The sequence below is a fragment of the Sus scrofa genome, chromosome 5, assembly GCF_054392235.1.
Source record: "Sus scrofa isolate SSC_HxYL_T2T_F1_AM1 chromosome 5, Sscrofa_HxYL_maternal_Yorkshire_Landrace_v2.0, whole genome shotgun sequence".
NCBI classification, from domain to species: Eukaryota; Metazoa; Chordata; class Mammalia; order Artiodactyla; family Suidae; genus Sus; species Sus scrofa.
Genome location: NC_139387.1, coordinates 17,418,128 through 17,443,978, shown reverse-complemented (window position 1 = coordinate 17,443,978; position 25,851 = coordinate 17,418,128). Strand labels below are relative to the sequence as shown.

The following is a 25,851-nucleotide window of genomic DNA, read 5'->3' as shown; positions in this document are numbered from 1 at the left end:
AGCCTGAAACAATCTTTAATTAAAATCTCTGCTTGAGTTTTGGGTACCACACAGTAGTGTGAATTCAAACTGAAAACCAGTTCAAATTCCAAAGAAAGTTTTTACACCTCCTACACAACGCCAGGGTTGGGACACGCAAGCTGCCTTGCTGTCCCTTTCTGCATGGTGGGCATCTCATTTACATTCTCATGAAGCTTCCCAGCTTTAGGCAGGGCCTCACAGCTTACCCAACTTGGGCCTAGTTGCTTTTTTTAATTGTACTTAAAATTGATGGTACCAAAATAGCTATACAAGCATATTATTGAGAGAAATGGAGATAAATACCAAAAAGTATTAACTAAAAAAGCTAAAAGTACCTCTGAAGAAAGGGGAATAAAGAGGGAAAGGTGCTTTGTTTCTTACCAAACTCCACAGAACTTTTTGATACAAACTCTGTATTCATATAACTTTAATAAAAATGAACCCTAATGGGAGTTCCCATCATGGCTCAGTAGTTAACGAACCTGACTAGGAACCATGAGGTTGTGGGTTCAATCCTGGCCTTGCTCCGTGGGTTAAGGATCCAGCATTGCCATGAGCTGTGGTATAGGTCGCAGATGCGGCTTGGATCCCATGTTGCTGTGGCTGTGGTGTAGGCTGGCAGCTAGAGCTCCAATTAGACCCCTAGCCTGGGAACCTCCATATGCTATGGAGCGACCCTAGAAATGGCAAAAAGATTAAAAAAAAAAAAGAACCCTAAAACCTAAATAAAAGAATTAAATGATCTTTGAGAAAAACAGAGGAGAAAGGAAAATGCATGTGGACATGAGGAAAATGCAGGGGTCAGAGGCAGGGATCCCTTGAGTCTATCTGGCAAGGGCAGAATAAAGAGGAAGGACAAAAACGAAGGGAAGAAAAATCTAGAACGGCTTTTTTTTTTTTTGTCTTTTTCAGGGCCGCACCCACAGCATATAGAGGTTCCCAGACTAGGCGTCTAATTGGAGCTGCAGCTGCCAGCCTACACCAGAGCCACAGTAATGTGGGATCCAAGCCTCGTCTGCGACCTACACCACAGCAACGCTGGATCTTTAACCCAGTGAATGAGGCCAGGGATTGAACCCAAGTCCTCACAGATGCTAGTCAGGATCATTAACTGCAGAGCCATGACAGAACTCCTAGAACAGCTTTGCAAGGACAGGAGACAAGGCATGCTGAAACTGCCTAAGACAGAAAAAGTCAAAACTGTCAGGTTGTTTTAACTGAAATTGTAGGGAACAGTACATACAGAAACAGACCTTCTCAATGAGCTCCGTATTACATATGTACATCTCGGAGTTCCCGTCGTGGCGCAGTGGTTAACGAATCCGACTAGGAACCATGAGGTTGCGGGTTCGGTCCCTGCCCTTGCTCAGTGGGTTAACGATCCAGCGTTGCGGTGAGCTGTGGTGTAGGTCGCAGAGGCAGCTCGGATCTCACGTTGCTGTGGCTCTGGTGTAGGCCGGTGGCTACAGCTCTGATTCGACCCCTAGCCTGGGAATCTCCATATGCCGCGGGAGCGGCCCAAAGAAATAGCAAAAAGACAAAAAAAAAAAGAAAAATGTACATCTCTACCTGGATATCACACAGCAAACTCAAACTGAACATGTCCCTAGTAAAAGAACTACTTAAATCATTTTCTAAAAAGACAAAGGGTGGGAAGATTTTGTATATTCACATATAAAGGATTAAGTATGTGTGAGGGGGGAAAAAAATCCACAATCCAGCTAAATCCACCAAAATCAATAAAATTATCCAGATTTCCTATGTTAAAAAAATTAACATCTCTCAATTAAATTCATCCAATCCCTGCCCTTCTTCTTGGAGTGCCTACTCCAGAAGAGACTGTTACTCAGTCTCTCAGATAAGAAATTCAGGAAGTGATGCTAAATTCCTTCCCTTGTCCCCTGCCTAAATTCAGTCACTATCTTAATCTGATATAAAAATTCCCTTGAATTTATCTTCTCCATTCCAACTATCTTATAACAGGGCTTAATCTCTTTCCTGTATTACAGCAATAGTTTTATTTTTTTATTTTTATTTATTATTATTATTTTTTTTAGGGCCACACCCACGGTGTATATAGGTTCCCAGGCTAGAGATCTAATTGGAGCGGTAGCCACTGGCCTACGCCAGAGCCACAACAACTTGGGATCTGAGCCACGTCTGCAACCTACACCACAGCTCACGGCAACGCCAGATCCTTAACCCACTGAGCAAGGCCAAGGCTCGAACCCACATCCTTGCATCCTTGTGGACGCTAGTCAGGTTCGTTAACCACTGAGCCACGATGGGAACTCCCTCAGCAATAGTTTTATAATGTTTCAAATATCCTCCACATAATTGCTGAAGGGATCCTTCAAGAACAAATGCATGCCTGCTTTTGTCACTCTCCTACTTAAAACCCCCCAAGGAATCTAGACTTTAAGATTCTCAGCATTGCAAATAAAATTCTTTATTATATTAAATGACCCTAGTCTGGCCTCCAACCTTATTTAAACTACTTTTCTCACTCATTTACTCATTCAGTCAGTCAGTCACCAAATATTTATTGAGCACCTATAATATACCAGATTCAGTACTGGACACTAGAAAATACTCTACTGAACAAAATAAAATGTCCTACCCTCTCAAAGCTCCCAGTCTGATGGAAATTATTCAGTATGTTTCATCCACTTAACAAATTTTTTTGCATATATACCTGTACAAGCAGCCTTGTCAGCGCTGAAAACACAGTAATGAACAAGACAAAGTCCCTACCCTCAAAAAGTTTATATCTAAGAGAAACTGTGATAAGTGCCATGAAAATAAAGCTTTGCATGCCACGAGATACATAGGAACAAGGACACCTGAGCCAACCTGAGGGGTCAGGAAAAGCTTCTCTCAAGAAGTGACATCTGAGGAGTTCCCGTTGCGGCAGAGTGGAAGCAAATCCGACTAGTATCCATGAAGATACAGGTTCAATCCCTGGGCTCGCTCAGCGGGTCGGGGATGTGGTGTTGCCCTGAGCTATGAGGTAGGTTGCAAACAAGGCTCGGATCTGGTGTTGCTGTGGCTGTGGTGTAGGCCAGCAGCTACAGCTCTGTCTGATTCAACCCCTGGCCTGGGAACTTCCACATGCCTTGAGTGCAGCCCTAAAAAGGAAAAAAAAAAAAAAAAAAAAAAAGAGGTGCTACCTGAGATAAGACCTCAAAGATGAAGAGGCAATGACAAGGGAAAGAAGGGTGGTGGTAAAGAGCATTCCAGGCAGAGGGAAAGGCCTTTCTACAGAGCCCTGAGGTGAGGGGAGACCAGGGCATTAGGGGAAATAAGAAGCCAGAATATCCAGAGAGTAGGAACTGTGTCAGAGGAAGCCGACAACATAGGCACTAAAATTTTAATCAAATAAATGATCAGTGTGATTAAAAAAAAAAAAAAAAAGATCACTGTGTTGGGAATGGATTATCAGGAGTATAAGAGCAGAATTTAGGGAGCCCATTTAAAAGGCTATTAGTCGGAGTTCCTGTTGTGGCTCAGTGGTAGCAAACCCGACTAGGATCCATGAGAATGCGGGTTCATTCCTTGGCCTTGCTCAGTGGGTTAAGGATCTGGAGTTGCTGTGAGCTGTGGTGTAGGTTGCAGCCATGGCTCGGATCCTGAATTGCTGTGGCTGTGGTGTAGGACAGCAGTTGTAGCTCCAATTTGACCCCTAGCCTGGGAACTTCCATATGCTGCAGGTGCAGCCCTAAAAAGCAAAAAAGCAAAGTAAAGGCTATTACAGCACGGGTTCCTGCTGTGGTACAACAGGATCAGTGGCATCTCCAGAGCGATGGGATGCAGGCTCCATCCCCAGCCCACTGTGGGTTAAGGATCCTCAACTCCATATGCCACAGGGCAGCCAAAAAAGAAAAGAAAAGAAAAGAAATCAACTTCAAAGAAGGAAAGAAACTTTGGGAAAACAAAAAAAAGACTATTATAGCTAGCAGTTAAGGATTCAGCACTGTCACTGCGGTGGCTCAAGTTTGATTCCCTGGCCTGGGAATTTCTGCAGGCCTCAAGTGTGGCCAATAAAAATAAAAATAAAAAGAGCTGGAGCTAAATGATACACAGAAATATATAAACCAGAGAGATACCTTAATGCCAAGGAGCTGCAAAGGAGTCTAGGCTACAGTCCCTATGCCAAGCTCACAAGTTGGAATGGGTATAAATTCAAGAAACGCAAAGGATGACTTCAACTATGAAACAGGAAATAGAAACACTTAGCTCACTGAGACAAGAGCAAGCAGTGCACCTGTACCTAGAAATGGAAAAGGTTACCTGGTAGAAAATGGACCCCACACCTGCATCATCCACAGACATGGAGGCTAAATTCATATTACATGTGTGGTACAAGAACCCCAAGCTGAGACTTCATCATAAATAAGGTTTAGAACTAAAGAATGAAATAAGGAAGTCCCAGGAGTTCCTACTGTGGCTCTGTAGTAATGAACCCGACTAGTACCCATGAGGATGCGAGTTTGATCCCCGGCCTCACTCAGTGGGTTAAGGTTCTGGCATTGCTGTGAGCTGTGGTGTAGGTCGCAGACATGGCTCAGATACCAAGTAGCTGTGGCTGTGATGAAGGCCAGGAGCTGCAGCTTTGATTTGGCCCCTAGCCTGGGAACTTCCATATGCTACAGGTAAGGCCCTAAAAAAAAAAAAAAAAAAAAAAAAAAAGCAAAAAATAAGTAAATAAATACAAGGAGGAATTCCCTTGTGATGCAGTGGGTTGAGGATCCAGTGTTGTCACTGCAGCTGCTCGGATTGCTGCCATGGTGCAGGTGCAATTCCTGGCCCAGGAATTTCCACATGCCATAGGTATAGCCGAAAAAAAAAAAGGAAAAGAAAAGAAAGAAAGAAAATAGGACCATGACAGAAGAAAATGAAAAGCTGTACAGGGAGTTCCCTGGTGGTCTAGTGGTTAGGACTTAGTGCTTTCATTGATGTGGCCCAGGTTCAATCCCTAGTCTGGGAACTGAGATCCCACATCAAGCTGTGGCAAAAAAAAAAAAAAAAAATAGAAAGAAAGAGGAGTTCCCATTGTGGCACAGCGGAAATTAATCCGACTAGGAACCACGAAGTGGCAGGTTTGATCCCTGGCCTTGCTCAGTGGGTTAAGGATCCGGCATTGCCATGAGCTATGGTGTAGGTTGCAGACTCGGCTCAGATTCCGAGGTGCTGTGGCTCTGGTGTAGGCCAGCAGCTACAGCTCCGATTAGACCCCTAGCCTGGGAACCTCCACATGCCTCGGGTACGGTCCTAGAAAAAGCAAAAAGACAAAAAAAAAAAAAAAAAAAAAAGAGACATAATTAATTAATTAATTAATTAATTAAGTGGCAGAAATAAGTCTAAAAGTATCAGCAATCACATTAAATATGAAAAGATTAAACTTATCAAAAGAGACTATGGGATAGTCTTTTGATAGACTGATAATAATCTGATAGTAGTTTTTTTTTAATCCAACTACTCACAGATTACCAAGATACATTTAAAGCAAAGTAATCTAGAAAGGCAGAAAATTTAAAGTAAAATTAAAAGATTTGTGAGTTTACTGGTGACTCGGTAAGTTAAGGATTTGGCATTGTCACTGCTATGACCCAGGTTTGATCTCTGGCCTGACAACTTCCACATGTTGCAGGCTCAGCCAAAAAAATAAAAATAAAAAAAAAGATTTGCTATACAAATAGTAGCCAAAAGAAACCTTAATACCTTAATATTATTCATTAATTAATATTAATACTAGACAATAAGACAAAGAAAAATCATTAATACGCAGCCATCAAGAAAGAGCCCCTTCCTCCTGGACTGAGACACCCCTCCCCACCACAGATAGTTAAGAGGCCCCAAGTACCTGGAAGAAAACGACCTTCCTGAGATCCTGCCATTTACAACATGGATGAACCTAGAGGACATTATGCTAAGTGAAAAAAGCCAGGCACAGAAAGAAAAAAACTGCATGATCCAACATATTTGGGCAGAGAAGTGGGGGGAACAGAGGGATGCTGGCAAAAGGGTAAGAAGCTGTAGTTACGTAGGATGAATAAGTCTAGAGATCTAACGTACAGCATAATGAGTACAGTCAATATTAGGTACTGGATACTGGACATTTGGTAAGGGAGTAGATTTCAACTATTAGCATCACAAAATACGAATAGTAGCCATGTGCGAATCAGCTTGACTGTAGTAACCACTCCACTGTGACATGCACGTATCAAAACATCAAGCTGTAAATCTTAAATACACAATTTTTACTTTAAAAACTAATTAAAAATTTAAAAGAGGAGTTCCCGTCGTGGCGCAGTGGTTAACGAATCCGACTAGGAACCATGAGGTGGCGGGTTCGATCCCTGCCCTTGCTCAGTGGGTTAACGATCCGGCGTTGCCGTGAGCTGTGGTGTAGGTTGCAGACGCGGCTCGGATCCTGCGTTGCTGTGGCTCTGGCGTAGGCCGGTGGCTACAGCTCCGATTCAACCCCTAGCCTGGGAACCTCCATATGCCGCGGGAGCGGCCCAAGAAATAGCAACAACAACAACAACAAAAAGACAAAAGGACAAAAAGACAAAAAAAAAAAAAAAAAAAAAAAAAAATTTAAAAGAATGCTCTTCCCAGGAGTTCCCATCGTGGCACAGTGGTTAACGAAGCCAACTAGGAACCGTGAGGTTTCGGGTTCGATCCCTGGCCTCTCTCAGTGAGTTAATGATCCAGCCATGAGTTGTGGTGTGGGTTGCAGATGCGGCTCAGATCCCAAGTTGCTGTGGCTGTGGCGTAGGCTGGTGGCTACAGCTCCGATTCAACCCCTAGCTTGGGAACCTCCACATGCCACGGGAGCGGCCCTAGAAAAGGCAAAAAGACAAAAAAAAAAAAAAAAAAAGAATGCTCTTCCCCAGGATGCAGGACTCCTTGCCCTTTCCTCCTTCCCACTGCTCGAACCCTCACCTCCAATAGCTATCTGCCTGCAGTCTACTAGGCCTAATCTCTTCATGTCCTTTATCGCTGTGGGAGTTTGGGTTCGGTTTTTTTGGCTCTTTTGGCCATGCCCATGGCATATGGAAGTTCCCAGGCCAGGGATGGAACCCCCACCACAGCAGGGACCCACGTCACAGCAGTGACAAGTCACAGCTGCACCACAGGAGAACTCCCTATCTCTGTTTATGCTGTCCATAAAAAGAAGCCTCCGATGGGAGTTCCCACTGTGGCACAGTGGATTAAGAAACTGACTGCAGTTCAGGTTGCTGAGGAGGCCTGAGTTTGATCCCCAGCCTGGTGTGGTGGGTTAAAAGATCTGGCGTTGCCACAGCTGTGGCGGCTCATATTCATTCCCTGGCCTGGGTATTTCCCTATGCCGATGGTGTGGCCATCAAAAAAAAAAAAGAAGCCCCAGACTTCCAGACTTCTCATCTCCCATGTTCTAATCCCCACAGGGTCCTGACTGCACCTTCCCTGCTCTGTCCCCATCTGTCACACACCTCTCTCCAAATTTTGAAACCCTACACTGTGCCCAACATTGTGTGGCCAGGGATTGAACCTGCATCGTCTGACACTATGTGGGGTTTTAACCCACTGAGCCACAAGGGGAACTCCCTTATGAGGGTGTTTTTGAATGAGATTAGCATTTGAATCAGCAGACTGAGTAAAGCAGGTGATCATCCAATCCATTAAGGTCCTAAATAGAATAAAAAGAAAAAGACAGAGGAAGGGAGAATTCAAATTCTCTCTCTCTCTCCCCCTGCTTGAGCTGAATTACCAGTCTTCTGCCTTTCCACTTGGACCCACACCATCAGTGTTCCTGGTTCCGAGACCTTCAGACCTCGACTGGAATTTACCCTACTGGCCTCCCCAGGTCTCCAGCTTGCAGGCCTAGATTCTCAGCTCCCATAACGGCATGAACCAATTTTTTTTTTGTTGGTTTTTTTTTTTTTGTTTTTTGTTTTTTTTGCTTTTTAGGGCCGCACTTGCGGCATATGGAGGTTTCCAGGCTAGGGGTACAATCAGAGCTACAGCTGCTGGCCTACACCACAGCCACAGCAACATCAGATCCGAGTCGCGTCTGCAATCTACACCACAGTTCACAGCAACACCGGATCCTTAACCCACTGAGCGAGGCCAGGGGTCTAACCCGCAACCTCATGGTTCCTAGTCAGATTCATTTCCACTGCACCACAACAGGAACTCCAAGCCAATTCTTATAATAAATCTCATTCTAGATAGATAGAGATATACAGATATATCCTCTTGATTCTTTTCCTCTGGAAAACACTAACATTGCCACTCTCTACAACACTGTTCCCATCTTAAGTCGCAGTGATTTCACTTGGATAATCTAACACCCATCTCTCTGAATTCCTATCTCATTTCTCTGAATTCCTTGGTTCCAATGATCTTGTCCTTTACCACACAGCCAACAATAATGCCTCCACAATCTCAATTTTTGTATCCCACCCTCTGACCATGACTTACTATTTTATAGCTCTTTATCTCACATACTCAGATTCCAACATCTTTTGATCCCACCACAACCTTCAATTTTACTGATTCTACCATCTTTTCACGTCTCTTAGGCACTTCAAGTCCTCCCTTCCCTCCAGATCTAACTTAAATTCCTTGGCATATCAGTACAAACACTCTCTTAAATATATTCTCATTGCCCCAACCCTCTACTATCTGGGTAAAACCTCCCTCTCATTAAATCCACTCCAAACATACACCCCCTACAGCTGAATATGGCTGGAGGGGGGAAAAAAACAAACAAACATATTGACTCATCTCACTTTAAATTCATGACCACAAACCTCCAGGGGCCCTTAATGCCACCTGGCAGTCAGACAATAGTTCCGCTGCAGCCACTGTCACTATGTCAAATTTACACTTCCTCCTCCCTCCACAAACCTGTGGCACCTCATCCAGAGCCCCACTCTCAGCTGAGCACTTTGATTCCTTACTGAGAATGTTAAAACAACAGGAGAAAAGGAGAACATTTTCACAAGCTGCTTCGGCCAAAGCAATGCCCCTACTTAATGGTGGGTTTGAGATATATTCTGAAGATGAAATCAGCAAGAATTGGAGATGGATTTGATGTGAATATGAGGAAGAGAAAGGAATCAATGACAATGTTTAAGTCTTTGATAAAATATTTTCTCAGTTAGAACCTTACTTCAGTTCCCCTCTCTCTCTCTCTATCTCTCACACACACACACAGTCACATGATCACACACTGTCCCTGGCTCCTTTCCTGTTTTTTGTTTTTGATGTTTTTCAATACCAGTTATCACCAATTGAAATACTAAATATCTTATTCCTTTGCTTAATGTCTGCTTTCCCCTACTAGAGTATAAACTGCATGCAGGCAAGGATTTTTTTTTTTGGGGGGAGGGTCTTTTTAGGGCCTTACCTTTGGCACATGGAGGATCCCAAGCTAGGGACTGAATCAGAGCCATAGCTGCCAGCCACAGCCACAGCCACAGCCACATGGAATCCAAACCATGTCTGCGACCTACACCACAGCTCATGGCAACGCCAGATCCTTAACCCACTGAGCAAGGCCAGGGTTCAAACCTGCATCCTCATGGAGACTAGTCAGATTTATTTCCACCTAGCCACAGCGGGAACTCCTGCGCAAGGATTTTTATGCTTAATTCACTCATACATATCAGAAGATAATGAGCTCTCAAGGAAACTCTGTTAAAGAAATGAACTGTTTGATATGAGCAAATGGTTGGATAGTGGTATTATTTACAGAAAAAAGAATACCTTGGATTTCCCACTCTGGTGAGTAGGTTATAAACCCAACTGCAGAGGTTCAGGTTCGATTCCTAGCAGGGGAACTTCCATATGCCATGAACGCGGCCATAAAATTTTAAAAATACACACACGCGTACACACACACGCGCGCGCGCACACACACACACACAGACACACACACGCACACCCTTGCACATACCCACAACATATACATATATGTTTCTGCACTTATACAGAAAAGTTCTGGAAGGAAAAATACCAAACTGTTAGCCTGTGGGTGAGAACAGTACTACATGTGGGGAACGAGACTGAAGAGAGGGGGAAGAGACTTTCACTTTTCACTTTATACATTTTTATAATAAGCATGTTACTCTTATAAGCTTATTTTTCTTCCAAAAGGAAAAAAAAATTACATTTAACAGAAGATTAACATTCAGAGTATAAAAATTCTATAAAACAAAGAAAAAAGCCAATTAAAAATGGGCAAAGAATATAAAAAGACAATTTACAAAGAAATAGAGTCAGTAAATAGGAGTTCCCGTCGTGGCTCAGCAGTTAACGAACCTGACTAGCATCAGGTTGCAACTTCAATCCCTGGCCTCACTCACTGGGTTAAGGATCTGGCATTGCTGTGAGCTGTGGTGTAGGTCACAGATGCAGCTTGGATCCCACGCTGCTGTGGCTGTGGTATAGGCTGGTGGCTACAGCTCGGATTGGACCTCTAGCTTGGGAACCTCCATATGCCATAGGTATGGTCCTAGAAAAGACAAAAAGACGGAGTTCCCGTCGTGGTGCAGTGGTTAACGAATCTGACTAGGACCCATGAGGTTTCGGGTTCAGTCCCTGCCCTTGCTCAGTGGGTTAACGATCCGGCATTGCCATGAGCTGTGGTGTAGGTTGCAGACGCAGCTTGGATCCAGCGTTGCTGTGGCTCTGGCGTAGGCTGGCAGCTATAGCTCCGATTAGACCCCTAGCCTGGAAACCTCCATATGCCGTGGAAGCGGCCCAAGAAATAGCAAAAGAAAGAAAGAAAAGAAAAGAAACATATAGGAGTTCCCATCGTAGCTCATTGGGTTAGGGACCTGACTAGTATCCCTGAAGATGTGAGCTGGCTCCCTGGTACTGCTGAGTGGATTAAGGATCCCGTGTTGCCACAAGCTGCAGGGTAGGTCACAGATGCAGCTCAGATTTGGCATTATGGTGGGTGTGGCGTAGGCAGGCAGCTGCAGCTCCAATTCAACCCCTAGCCTGGGGTCTTCCATATGCCACAGGTGCAGCCCTGAAAAGACAAAAACAAAAAACAAAACATGTGTCCAAATTCTGAGACCTCTCTCCAAGCAGTGGAACTTAATTCTCCTCCCTGTGAGTGTGGGCTGGACTTACTGACTGCCTTAGTGACTGAACGTAGTGACTGCCTTTCTAGAGCAGAGAAAGAGAAGAGCAGAAAGAAATGTTACAGTGAGGAAAGCTGGCAGACATCACTTTATCAAGTAATCACAGTAATAACACCACGACTAAGACACGCTGACATTATCTACCCCGACAGAATGCAATGAGGACACATCACCTCTGCGGTATTTGCCCCCAAAACCCCACAAGCTCTGTCTGATCACAAGAAAACATCAGACAAACCTACACCTGACCAATGCTCTTCCAAAGTCTCAAGAGAGGGTAAAAAAAGCAAGGCAAAAACCGAGAAACTGTCACAGACTGGAGGATACCAGAGACATGATGGCTAGCTGCAATGTGGAATCCTGACCTGGATCCCAGAACTTTTTAGGACCTAATGGAAAAACCGGAAATCCAAATGAAGTCTGTAGTTTAATTCTATTGTACCAATGTGAATTTCTGAGTTTTGATAAATACGCTACAGTTATAGAAGACGTTAACAGTGGGGGACAATAATGAGAGGGTAGATGGGAACTCTCTGTACTGTCTTTACTCTTCTGCACATCTAAAATTATTTCAAAATAAGCAGTTGGTTTGAAAAAATCAATTTAGCAAGACTCATCAACATTTTTAGAATTAATACACCTTTTACCCATCAGTTCACTTCTGGCAAACTAGGGAAACACTCAAATATGTCCAAAAAGAAGGTTTGGGTTTTTTTGTTTGTTTGTTTTTTTGCTTTTTAGGGCCACACCAGAGGCATATGGAAGTCTCCAGGCTAGGGGTTGAATCAAGAGCTACAACTGCCGGCCTACACCACAGCCACAGCAACTTGGGATCCAAGCATCATCTGCTACCTACACCACAGCTCGCAGCAACACCGGATCTTTAACTCACTGAGTGAGGTCAGGGATTGAACCTGCATCCTCATGGATCCTTTTCCACTGTGCCACAACAGGAACTCCCAAAAAGAAGTCTTTAAAATTGAAAAATATTAATTAAAGCACTGTTAGAAACTAAAACGGATAGACAGGAGTTCCCGTTATGGCACAGCAGAAACAAATCTGACTAGGAACCATGAGGTTGCAGGTTCAATCTCTGGCCTTGCTTAGTGGGTTAAGGACCCGTGCTGTGAGCTGTGGTGTAGGCTGCACATGACACTCGGATCCTGAGTTGCTGTGGCTGTGGCATAGGCCAGCTGCTGTAGCTCTGTTTCGACCCTAACATGGGAATCTCCATAAGCTGTGGGTATGGCCCTAAAAAGCAAAATAAAATAAAATAAAATAAAATAGATATATGGATATTGATATAGGTAAAGATATACCTCCATTTATTGCAAAATGGTACATGCATATTATGGAACAAACACCACACAGGGGTTAAAAGAACAAAATGGGAGCTCTTGCTGTGGCTCAGTGGTAAGAACCCAAGGATATCCATGAGGATGCAGGTTTGATTCCTAGCCTGGCTCAGTGGGTTAAGGATCCCGAGTTGCTGTGGCTGTGGTGTAGGCTGGCAGCTGCAGCTCCGATTCAACCTCTAGCCTGGCAACTTCCATATGCTGCAGGTGTGGCCCTAAAAAAAACCAAAAAGTAAAATAAAATAAAAGAGCAAAATGGAGCTATACATACTGATGTGAAAAAAATCCAAAACAGGAGTTCCCATCGTGGTGCAGTGGAAACGAATCCGAATCCAACTAGGAACCATTAGGTTGCAGGTTCGATCCCCGGCCTCACTCGGTGGTTAAGGATCCGGCATTGCCATGAGCTGTGGTATAGGTCCTGTATGGCTGTGGCTTTGGCGTAGGCCAGCAGCTGTAGCTCCAATTTGATCCCTGGCAAGGGAACTTCTATATGCCACGGGTACCGCCCTAAAAAGCAAACAAAACAAAACTAAACTAAATCTCCAAAACCTATTAAGAGGAAGTTACATACCAATGTATAAACTATCATAAGAACCATACAGAAATATTTTTATGTAAGTATGTAAAGTGGGACAACCTGAAAGGGTACACAGTAGGGTTATGACAGGATTACGTCTGAAGAGGAATGTTACTGGGCAAGAGAGGTATTCTTGGGAAGGATAAGAGTTAAGGAACAAGGGAAAGGGAAACTTTCACTTTTCATTCTATAAATTTCTATAATGCTTGAATTTATTTATTTATAAATTACCTTGCAATAAAAAATAAGGAAAAAATAGGCATTTCGTAAACTGTAAAAATTCTGCTATCAGCAAAGAATCACCCTGGAAGGATATATTTCCAGAAATTACTACAGCGGCTGCCTTTGGGGAAGAGAACAGGAGAAAACTATTTTCACCAAATTCTTCAATTTTCTTTACTGCATGCTCTCACTGATTTTAAAAAATTTAACGTGCATTTTTTAAAGTACACTGTGATAAAGTACTACTATGAAAATATGCTATAGATTTAAAAGCCCCAAGGAAGAGCATGCGGTCTGTTTGAGAGCCTTCAGGAAGGGGAGAATTCCCGATGGACTCAGAAGGCACTCCAGACAGAGTGCACGAAACGCACAAAGGCACCACTAAAGTAGGAGGGTTCAGAGGTGAGGTGAAAAGAATAAAGCTTGAAAGTAGAGGAGGAGAGGGCCTTCAGGAGGGATTTGAATAATCACCAGCTCCTGAAAGCACATACTCCCTTTTGCTGCCTTTTTCAAGAAAATAATCAAATTTAGCCTTGCACACAGCATATTCTGTATGTTCCGCCTAAAGCTACTCCAAATCATGACACGGTGAAATGAGTATGTTTGCCCATAAACCCGCAGAATATATTCACCAATTCAAGATGGTACAATCCTGACTAAAGGGTAGGATTCTAAATTAAAAATTTTTTCATCTCCTATCCTCACCTATCTTCTTCTTTTGACCAACCCATAAAGCCAAATTCCAATAAGCATAGGAACAATGATGATCATAAAAACATCACCTACATGCCATTAAATATAACAAGTAGACTTCCCTGACCCAGTTCTGAAAAAATTTTGATTGTGCCATTTATAACAAATGTCTCCTAATAGGGTAGAATGAAGAAAGATGATCTAAATCTCAGCCGTAACTAGATGGCACTACTGCTTTATGGTTCTTAGGAATAAACTAAACATGGATGATACTGATTTCTTCCAAAGATAAACTGATTTCATGCAAAATGTGTTTCTAACTTCTTGATTTGGGGGGCATCAATCGAAAGCAAATTATCAACACTAACCTAGTCGAATCTGTATTGACAACAAATGATAAGTTTTATTGCCTCTCCACTCCTCTTTCAAAAACCTATGCAAAGTTTCCTTCCAACTCAGGCCACGTATAGTAAAAATAATTATAACTAATATTAATTGAGTGCATACTATGTATACTCACTGATCTAAGTTGTTGGGTTTTTTTGTTGTGTTTTGTTTTTTTTTTTGTCTTTTTGCCTTTTCTAGGGCCGCTCCTGTGGCATATGGAGGTTCCCAGGCTAGGGGTCGAATCGGAGCTGTAGTCGCCGGCCTACACCACAGCCACAGCAACTCAGGATCTGAGCCGAGTCTGCAACTTACAGCAGAGCTCATGGCAACGCCAGATCCTTAACCCACTGAGCAAGGCCAGGGATCGAACCCGAAAGCTCATGGTTCCTAGTCAGATTCGTAAACCACTGAGCCACAACAGGAACTCCTGATCTAAGTATTTTTTAACCACTGAGGAGTTTCCGGGTGACCCAGCAGTTAAGGACCAAGTATTGTCACTGCTGTGACTTAGATTTCATCCCTGGCCCAGTAACTTCTGCATGGCTTGGGCATGTCCATAAATAAATAAATAAATGGTCATAACTCAACAAAAAGATGATCTAATTTTAAAATGGGCAAAGGACTTAAACAGACATTTCTCTAAAGAAGATATGCAAATGACCATTAAGTACATGAAAAGATGTTCAACATCACCAGCCACTAATAAGGAAATGCAAATCAAATTAGAATACCACTTCACACCTTCTAAGATGGCTACAATCAAAAGAGGAAAATAGGAGTTCCCGTCGTGGCGCAGTGGTTAATGAATCCGACTAGGAACCATGAGGTTGCGTGTTTGGTCCCTGCCCTTGCTCAGTGGGTTAATGATCCGGCGTTGCCGTGAGCTGTGGTGTAGATTGCAGCCGCAGCTCAGATCCAGCGTTGCTGTGGCTCTGGCGTAGGCCAGTGGCTACAGCTCCGATTTGACCCCTAGCCTGGGAACCTCCATATGCCGAGGGAGCGGCCCAAGAAATAGCACAAAAAAAAAAAAAAAGGAGGAAAATAACAAGTGTTGGCAAAGATGTGGAGAAATTGGAACCCTTGCACATTTCTGGTGGAAATGTAAAATGGTACAGCCACTGTGGACAGCAGCATAGCAGTTCCTCAAAATGCCTAGAAATACTACATAATCCAGCAATTCCATTCTCTGGTGTAGACCCAAAAGAATTGAAAACGGGTATTCAAACAAATACTGGTACATGAATGTTCAAAGCAGCATGATTCACAACAACCAAAAGGTAGAAATGAGAACACTGCCCATGGGACAGATTAAGTGGATAAACAAGATATGATATATCCATACACTGGGATAGTATTTGACTATAAAAAAGGAATCAAGTATTAATGCATGCTACAACATGGATGAACCTTAAAAACATTATGCTAAGTGAAAGAAGGCAGACACAAAAGGTCACGTATTAACGATTCCATTTACTTGAAATACCCAGAACAGATAAATTTGTAAAGAGGAGGTTGCCTGAGATAGGGAGAGGGAAAATGAAGACAGACTGCTTAATGGGCAGGCAGCCTCCTTTAGGATTGAGGTAACAGTTCTGGAACTAGACAGAGTGACGATTGTACAACATTGTGAATGTACTAAATACCACTGAACTGTGTATTTTAAAAGGGTTAATTTTTGGGGGGCACACCTGTGGCATATGAAATCCCAGGTTAGGGGTCTAATCGGAGCTGTAGCTGCCACACCTGCAACCTACCGGCAGTTTAGGGCAAACGCAGGATACTTAATCCACTGAGTGAGATCAAACCCCTATCCTCACAAACACTATGTTGAGTTCTTAACCTGTTGAGCCACAACAGGAACTCCTAAAAGGGTTAATTTTATATTACGTGAATTTCACCTCAAAAAAAAAAGGAGTTCCTGTTGTGGCACAACCAAAACAAATCCGACTAGGAACCACAAGGTTGCAGGTTCGATCCCTGGCCTCACTCAGTGGGTTAAGTATCTGGAGTTGCCATGAGCTGTGGTGTAGGTCACAGACAAGGCTTGGTTCCTGCATTGCTGTGGCTGTGGCACAAGCCGGCAGCTGTAGCTCAACCCCTAGCCTGGGAACTTCCATGTGCCGCAAATGCGGCTCTAAAAAGAAAAAAAAAAAAAAAATCCTTCGGGGGGGGGGAAAAAAAAAAAGAAAGAAAGAAATCCAGTTTCTCTTGTGACTCAGCAGGTTATTGACCTGACATTGTCTCTGTAAAGATACAGGTTCCAAGCCTGTATCAGTGGGTTAAGGATTTGGCTTTGCCTCAAGCTGCAACGTTGGTCACAGATGTAGCTTGGATCCCGAGTGGCTATGGCTGTGGTGTAGGCCGGCAGCTGCAGCTCTGATTCAACTCCTAGCCAGAAACTTCCATATGCTGCAGATACGGCCATAAAAACAAAACAAAGTAATCATCATGTAAAATAGAATACAATTCTACTTAATCTTATACTTACCCCAGGCTAGGGGTCCAATTGGAGCTGCAGCTGCCGGCCTACGCCACAGCTAAAGCAACACCAAATCCAAGCCATGTCTTCGACAGCAATCTTTAACCATCGAGCCAGGCCAGATAACAAACCTGAATCCTGCTGTGGCTCTAGTTACAGCTATGGTTCAGGTTTGATCCCTGGTCGGGGAACTTCCTCAGGCTGCTGGCTCGGCCAAAAAAAGGAAAAAAGAAATCTAGTGTATACTGATCAGCAAGATATAACGAAACATCAAGTCTGCATCTAAGCTAACTGGCTGACTTAGTCTGCGGTGGTTCTGTACCACCTACTATTCAGGTCCTATAACACCTTAATTTTCTGTCATTCCATCTTAGTTATAAATAAGTTTCACTGTTCTCAAATGTGAGGGAGCGTCTAATGAGGAGATCCTTGTCCTGAAGGCTCTTGCAGGATATGCAGGCAGACTCTGACGGCAGTTTACTATAAAGATACAAAAAATTAACCAAAGTAAGCAGAAGGGTCACTCCCACCGCACTAGGACACATTTTGAATCAACCTAACAGCAGAAGATAGCCAGGAAGAGCCAGAAGGGGGAGGACCACACTGATACATAATCAGACACCAAGTAGAGAATTCAAAGGAAGTACTGCTCTACTACTGATGGTCCTTAAAACAGCAGCAAATCATTGACGGGACGGATCACATGCACAGAGGAAAGACTGTAGGTTTTACAAATTGGGCTTTTCAGTTCTATACACGTCAGGAGGAAGTAATATCACTGACAGCATCTTCAAGTACAAAAGATATCTTCACTTATCCAACATGACCCATCTATAATTATATAAAGGCCTCATCACAAACCTCCTTCTCAATGTCAACACCCTTTAGCCAACTCTAAAGAAGAACACACACAACACACATTCCACAACTAGTAATCATGTCATTCTGCTAATTAAGTAATATAAAAATCCTTACCAACAATCTAAGGTTGTCATTTAGGGTATGAACGAGTAAGAATCCCTGTGTAACTCCTAACCACAAATTAGTCATAGGACAATGACCGCAGAAGTTGCCTTTAAGCTGATGGCTATTCTCAGACCCTGCAGAATGTTTTAGAGGCCTAGGGCTGCTGCAGAATCGGTGTAGAAGATGGATGAATAACTCAGGAACCCACCACAACCAGCTGCCACGGTGGGTTTGAACATGGGGAGTAAATGCTGCCCTCTGGCCAATCTTTAATATCCAGCAACTTAAAAATAAAGTGTTTACGAACTTTAAATGAAATATGATTTACAGACCAAGAGACCACCTCTAAGGTAAGGATGACCTCACTAAGTCTCGTAAGAGGCTCCCAGAAAATGGTATGTGAGCCCGAAGTCCCTCTGTAACCCAATAATCTCAAGAAGCAAAATGTAGTCATAATTAACCCCCTTGTGACATTTAGAAAAAAGGAAATTGGAGTTAGACCCATCCTAAGAGACAGCTCACTGTCAGTCTGCAGCCATTTCAATCTATTATATATGGTATTATGTAGCAACTCCTTCTCTCAAATGTATACAGAGAGGAAGAAGAATGGACTCAAACAATACTTCCTGTACTACAGCTACCTTCTTGAAATATTTAAAGCATACATCAGGCACTCAAACTTTTTTCAAGAAATAAAGATGTGATACAGAAGGTAAGCAATAACCAGCAGCTCACACATGTAAAACTTTTTTCTCCTTTTTTGGCCATACGCACTGCATATGGAAGTTCCCAGGCCAGGGATCAAATCTGAGCTGCATCTGTGACCTAAGCCACAGGTGGCTGCAGATGGATCAACGGTGGATCCTTAACCCACTGTGCCAGGCTGGGGATGGAACTGGTGATGCCACAGGACAAGTCAGATCATTAACCCACTGCACCACAGTGGGAACTCCTCATGCACGACATTTTTTTTTTTTTTTTTTGTCTTTTGCCTTTTCTGGGGCCACTTCCGCGGCATATGGAGGTTCCCAGGCTAGGGGTCGAATTGGAGCGGTAGCCGCCAGCCTACGCCACGCAGCAACTCGGGATCCGAGCTGCATCTTCGACCTACACCACAGCTCATGGCAACGCCAGATCCTTAACCCACTGAGCAAGGCCAGGGATCGAACCCACAACCTCATGGTTCCTAGTCGGATTCATTAACCACTGCGCCACAACAGGAACTCCGGCACGACATTTTTAAATGAAAAAAAGTAACATAGGGGTTCCCGTTGTGGCTCAGCAGAAACGAATCCAACTAGTATCCATGAGGATGCAGGTTTGATCCCTGGCCTCGCTTAGCAGGTTGGGGATCTGGCATTGCCATGAGCTGTGGTATAGCTCACAGACTTGGCCCAGATCCCGGTGGTACTGTGGCTGTGGTGTAGGCTAGCAGTTATAGCTCCAATTTGACCCCTAGCCTGGGAAATTCCAAATGCCGCAGGTGTGGCCCTAAAAAGCAAAAAGTACCCTTTCAATCAAAGGCAGCAAAGTGAACTGAAGAGGCTCTACACTATTGACACATTTTCCAAATATACATCCAGGTAACATGATCATCCACATTTATCGGTATGACTGGAAAGATCCCTGTATAACAAAGGGTTCCTTCCGCATTGGATACATTTCATACTTTTGAACAGCAACTCCCATTTTCTTCATCAACTGAAAATCTGCAAGATTTTCAAAAAGTACTTTTATTGCTAAGCTGAAATGTATTTTAATGTAGAGATGTCTTGATATATAAGTAGACAGAAGCTAAGAGAGAACCATGAAAACTGGATAATTCATTTCCTTTTGAATCACTTCCAGTGCAAATGTCCTGCAAACAGAGGACAGAAACAGAGAGGAAACAGCAGCCCGAGAAGATAAGACCAAGTGCTACCTTCAGATGACTACACAATAAAACCACCATTTAAAGTAACCAAGTTTGGAGTTCCCGTTGCGGCTCAGTGGTTAACAAACCCAACTAGGAACCATGAGGTTTCGGGTTCAATCCCTGGCCTTGCTCAGTGGGTTAAGGATCCAGTGTTGCCATGAGCTGTGGTCTAGGTTGCAGACGCAGCTCGGATCTGGCGTTGCTGTGGCTCTGGTGTAGGCCGGCAGCTGTAGCTCTGATTAGACCCCTAAGCCTGGGAACCTCCATATGCCTCAGATGCAGTCCTAGAAAAAGACTAAAAAATAAATACATAAAGTAACCAAGCTTTCACAAAAAATTAAACATAGGATTACCATATGATCCAGAAACTCCACTTCTGGATTTATATCCCAAAAACTGAAAACAAGGACTAGAAGAGGTATTTGTACACCAGTGTTCACAGCAGCATTATTCACAATAGCCAAAAGGTCGAAACAACCTGTATCCATCAACAGAGGAATGGGTAAACAAAATGTGGTACATGCATACAAAGGAATACTATTCAGTCCTAAAAAGGAATGAAGTTCTAACACATGCTAAAACACTGATCAATCTTCGCTTTTTTTTTTGTTTTTTTTTTGCTTTTTAAGGCCACACTTGTGGCATATGGAAGTTCCCAGGCTAAGGGCTGAATCGGAGCTGCAGCTGCTGGCCTAAACCACAGCCACAGCAACACAGGATCTGAGCGACGTCTGTGACTTACACCACAGCTCACTCCAATGCCAGATATTTAACCCATGGAGTGAGGCCAGGGATCAAACCTGCATCCTCATGGATACTAGTTGGGTTTGTTACCACTGAGCCACAATGGGAATTCCAATACTGATAAACCTTGAAGACACTGTGCAAAGTGAAATAAGCCAGACACAAATGGACATACTACATGATTCCATTTATACAAGGCACCTAGAACAACTATATTCCTAGAGACAGAAAGTGGAATGGTGGTTGCAAGTGGCTGGGGGAAGAGAGGAATGGGGAGTTATTTTTTAATAGGTATGGAGTTTCAGTATGGAAAGATAAAAATTTCTGCAGCTGGATGGTGATGATGGTTGCACAGTATTATGAATGTACTTAATGACACTTAACTGTATACTTAAAAAAAATGGTTTAGGAGTTCCCATCATGGCTCAGCAGAAACGAATCTGACTAGTATCCATGAGGATGCAAGTTCCATCCCTGGCCTCGATCAGTGGGTTAAGGCTCTGGCGTTGCCATGGGCTGTGGTGTAGGCTGCAAAAGCAGGCTTGGATCCCGCCTTGCTGTGGCTGTGGTCTAGGTCAGCAGCTGCAGCTCCAATTCAATCCCTAGCCTGGGAACCTCCATATGCTGCAGGTGCGGCCCTAAAATGACAAAAAGAAATTTTTTTTAAATGGTTTCAAGGGTAAATTTTATGTTATGTACATTTTAAGTAACCAAGCTAGAATGGCAGCTCACAGGGTTAAGGATCTGGTGTTGTCACTGCTGTGGCTTGGGTCGAAGCTGTGACATAGGTGTTCGATCCCCGACCCAGGAACCTCTGTATGTTGCAGACACAGCAAAAAAAAAAAAGGTGGTCAAATTTTTGTGCCAAAAACAGATCAAGAGAAGTTTTAAAAGTCTGCAAGAGGCATGCTTCACTATAATCCTCCAGAGCCCAGGTGACTTGCCAGCAAGTCAAGAACTCAGAAAAGGAGGGATGGACATGCCAGTTTCATGTACCTACAGACCTACAGATATATATCAATATCCCATCATTGGTATATAATGAGAATTTATATTAGAAGGTGAATTAGGAGTTCCTGTCTTGCCACAGCAGAAATAAATCCCACTAGGAACCATGAGGTTTGCAGGTTCGAACCCTGGCCTTGCTCAGTGGGTTAAGGATCTGGCATTGCCATGAGCTGTGGTGTAGGTCGCAGACACAACTCAGATCTGGCGTTGCTGTGGCTGTGGCACAGGCCAGCAACAGCTCCAATTAGACCCCTAGCCTGGGAACCTCCATATGCCACAGGTGCAGTCCTAAAAAGACAAGAAAAAAAAAAAGGTGAATTATATTCTACAGGAAGTCATTTGCTAATTGAATGGGCTCTCCTTCCCAACAATTAAATCAGAAAAATATAAGCTTTACCTCCCAGTCTCCAATGTAAGCACACGACTGAAATAATCAGTTTTATTTCTAACAAAGTGGATCCTAGAGTGACTGCAAGTTCCCAGTTTTAATATGGTGGCTCTAAAATCGAAACTGCAGGCAGCAAAATAATAATAATAAAAATGAAAATATAAAATTCTTTCACTACCATTTTTAAGTTACTTAACCTTTCCGAGCAACATCTGAAACGTGGGGATAATGCTCGCAGCTACCTTACAAGGGTTGTTTGAAGATCTAAAAAAGTAAAATATATAAAACACACTGAGTCCAGTCCCTAGACTACCTAAATGCTCAACAAATAAAAATTCCCTCCCCTCCTGCCACTCACTGGAGCTTTTGCTGCTCCTGGATCAGCCTCCAGGAGCTATGCTGATGTTTCGTGGGTAACCTCTGGCTCCTCCCTCAGGCCCCAGCTGTTTCTCTCAGTTCTAGTTGTTTTACTCCTGGTTTCTAAGAGGATCCTGTCTATATTTAGAGATAATGCCCAGTACCAACTATAGACTCAACAGGTGCTTGGAGGGCACTTGAGCACTCAGCAGTTTTTGATTATTTCCCGGAGTTAATTGGTTTGGGCTTCACAACCGGCTGTCTTGACTTCTACAAGGAAGACTGCCACGTATGCACAGTACTTCAGCAGTATACTAGACTAAACAGAAAATTAAGTGTGCTCACAGGACAAACCCTTGGCAAGATGTTTTTGCCTATTATCCAGACCCCAGAAGATCTGTTAAATCACAGAAGCCATAAACCTTCAACAAACTTTGCAGATAGATCCCACCAACCCAATCTTTGTCTAAATCACTATATGAGACCCAAGTTTCCACCAATACGTGCTACAACCAAGATCAGGAGAAAAAACCAGGAAGAAAAACCAGGCAGGGAAGATTTAAGGAGCTGGGTCCGAATTCAGCTTTATTTACTAGCTCTGTGACCTAGTAAAGTATTTAATCTCTTAATTTATAAAATAGGAAATAACTGTGAGAATTAAATTAAATGAGATAATGATGCAAAACAATCTTACCACCTTGCCTAGCCTCATTAAGAGGTCAATCAAGAGCCTCATTATCACTAATGAGGAAGCTGCACTCTTCGCTTTATTCAGTTTTTATAACATAAAAGTGACAATTTAGATATTTTTGGACCTTTATAGTCTAATGCTACTATGCAAGACCTAGCTGAGAAATATAAACCAAAAAATTCCCAGAAATCTTAGATGAGTCAGCAAAACTTAATGCCCAACAAATAAAAAGCTTTATGTGGACTATTTATGAACACATAATGGTAACTACAATTTCAAAATCAGGAGTCATATCTAGTACCATTCAAAATCTGGTCTGGAAATCCACATATCAAGGAAATGTACAGATCATAACCCCAGAAATACTTCCCCACAATATTTTCAAATCACCTTAATTCAAACTGGAAGGTACAAGGTAGCCTGATAATTTGAAATCGGCATCAAGAATTTCTTGAGGCAGAACCCAAATGCTCTCACAAGCATAAAACCAGTGGCAGGTGGTACGTGACCATTTCTCATCGAGAAACTGTAATTCTAACAAAGTACAAGTAACTTAGATTTTATCAAGGCTAAATAAAAACAAACTTGTGGTTCTCTCCCAAACATCCTAAACTCTGCATTATCAATAACTAAACTCAAAGCACAATTCCTATTTTTAGTGGTCTGTCCTCTCTTGCTTCATTAACCACAGGTAAATTATACAGAGGGGAAAGAAATATTACAAGCATGTTTTATCAATGAAATAAATGGACTACACAGGATAACCATATTATTAAGAGTGTCTTGTACTCCTTGGCAGAGGGACATGCCAGAGAAAGATCCATCTTCTAAAAGAAGCCAGTCATCCTGGATGAATTAGGAGAAAAATGCCACTCCAGTCCACCTACCCTATACTCTCTAACTGGATTTACCCTTCCGCTTTAATTCAAATCCAAACCGCATTTATTTTCTTTCTCTGCCCCTCTTTGCTTTATTTTCCGTTCCGTTTCCCGCCCCTCCTCAATTCCAAGAATGCCCTTCTATCTCTTATTTTTAAATCCTACTTTGCCTCCAAATCCTAAGAACCTCCGATAGCCACACAGCTGACCTTACGCATCCCCGATGAATTCTCAATTCATTGTACTTCTCATACCAAACGATCCATTCTTTCATGCCTTTCGATCTCTCGTCTCTTAAAATCCAGTGCCCCACACAAGCTCACACCAAGAGTCCCCCCCTCACTCCATTGTTTCCCCGGCCTATGCTTCTGGAAACCCCCCAATTCGGACCCGGTGTCTTCCGCCCGCCCCACTGACCCCAGAAACCTTTCACCATCTGGGCACTCCAGGTCCCAAGGACTCACATCCCCCTCCTCTCGGTACCCCAACCCCCAACTACTGCCCCCTCCCCCGTGCCCTCCCTCAAGCCCGCTCTTTACACCTCTGTGCCCCTCTTCATCCCCCACCAACCCTCCGCCCAGCACCCTCAGCCTCACCTACCCCGGGCCTCCGCAGTCTCCGCGTCCCCCCAGTTCCGGCTCTGCGTCCGGGACGCTCCGGGGTCTGAGAAGAGGAAAGGAGCTCCTCCGCCGCCTCCTCCGGCTCTTCTAGAGCCACCTCCGTCGCCGCCGCGCTCCTCCCCCAGCTCTCTCGGAGCCGGGCGCCGCCCCGCCCCTCCGCCCCTTTCCTCGCTACCCTCCTCAGCCGGGTGGCGGGCTGGGAATCGCAGCGGCGGCTGGGGGCCGAAGTGCCAGCGGATCTACACCGACCTCGCCGGGGCTCGAGCTCTTCGCCCCGCCCCGCAGCCCGCTCGGGCGCGTGCGCGCCGGCCAGCCAGCGCACAGGGCGCGTGCTCGCGCCGGCGCGAACTCGGCGCGCCGAGCTCGAGGCCGTTGCAGCCAACCGGTGCGCGAGGGAGGCGTGAGGCGGCCGGCCAGCCGAGGAGCTGCGCGCGGGGAAGCTCGCGGAGAGAGGCGCCTCCAGTCCGTCGGGTTACCGCTCCTCTCGTGGACCGGTCCCTCGCGCTTCGCACTGCCCGCCGGGCCGGGCACCCGAGTTGAGGGAGCTCGGATGTCCGGGGATTGGGAAGAACGAGGAAGGGAAGGGATAGGAGGAATAGGTAGGGAACAAAGTAGATGGACGTGAGGACGGGTGGGGCAAGAGATCGTGCCCTCGTGCAGAATGGCCCGTGCCCCGAAAGAGCCGGGCGGAGTGGGGTGGGGGGCACAGCGCGTGCTGGTAGTAGAGGGCCTGAGCTGGAACTGCCGGAAAGAGCCGAAACTCCCCGGAGGTTGCCGAAGGCGGCCGCCTCGAAGGGAACCTCGAGAGGGGCTTTTCTCTCTAGGTCCAGGCGGGGACTTGGTCTCCCAGGCTTCTCCCGCTTCCCGTGCCACGACTCTGCCCCAACAGCTTAACACCACTTTCACTTTTGCCTCTGTCCCGACCCAAGATTTACTCCAAAAGGCCATTTCAGAACCACTGACTACGGGAAATGTCCTGATTCCGTAGCCACTCAGCCTCCTGGGAATCCATACAGGCTGGTAAGGAGTTGGTGGGGAGCAGTGCACCTCCCCAGCTGGGCAGAGGATAACTTCGGGAGCAAACTGAGGGACCTCTGCCATGACCCCGGACACAACTGCCCAAGTCCATTTCCTCGTTGGATTTCTAGTCTACTGAGTTGTCTGCATCCCTTTAGGCGGCTGTGGTCAGTTACACTGACGGTCGAATCTTTATGTTAAATATTCTTCTGTCTTCGTGGTTAGTTTCCCAAGCACCCCAAGGCCAGAACCATTTCTAATTGTGCACCTTTCTAGACAGTGTTCACGTGTGAAGCACTCACCGCATTGCCAAAGGGGTTGATGATTAGGAGTGGCTTAAAGGTCGGGTATTTAGGCAATCAACCTTGAAAATGTGATTAAGAATC

General features: G+C 44.3%; 1 protein-coding gene across 3 annotated transcripts in view; it reads right to left on the bottom strand.

The window, feature by feature from the left end:
• The window catches only part of SPATS2 (spermatogenesis associated serine rich 2), a 137,323-nt gene extending 112,620 nt beyond the window's left edge, over positions 1-24,703 (bottom strand). For 2 of the 3 annotated variants that reach the window (XR_014803175.1, XM_013988258.3), the window contains exon 1: positions 24,429-24,703. The gene's annotated coding sequence lies outside the window, so the exon portion shown is untranslated. Of the gene's footprint in view, positions 1-24,424 lie in introns of all 3 variants that reach the window. The other variant, XM_021091602.2, reaches the window with a different exon arrangement.
• Positions 24,704-25,851: the final 1,148 nt, after the last annotated feature.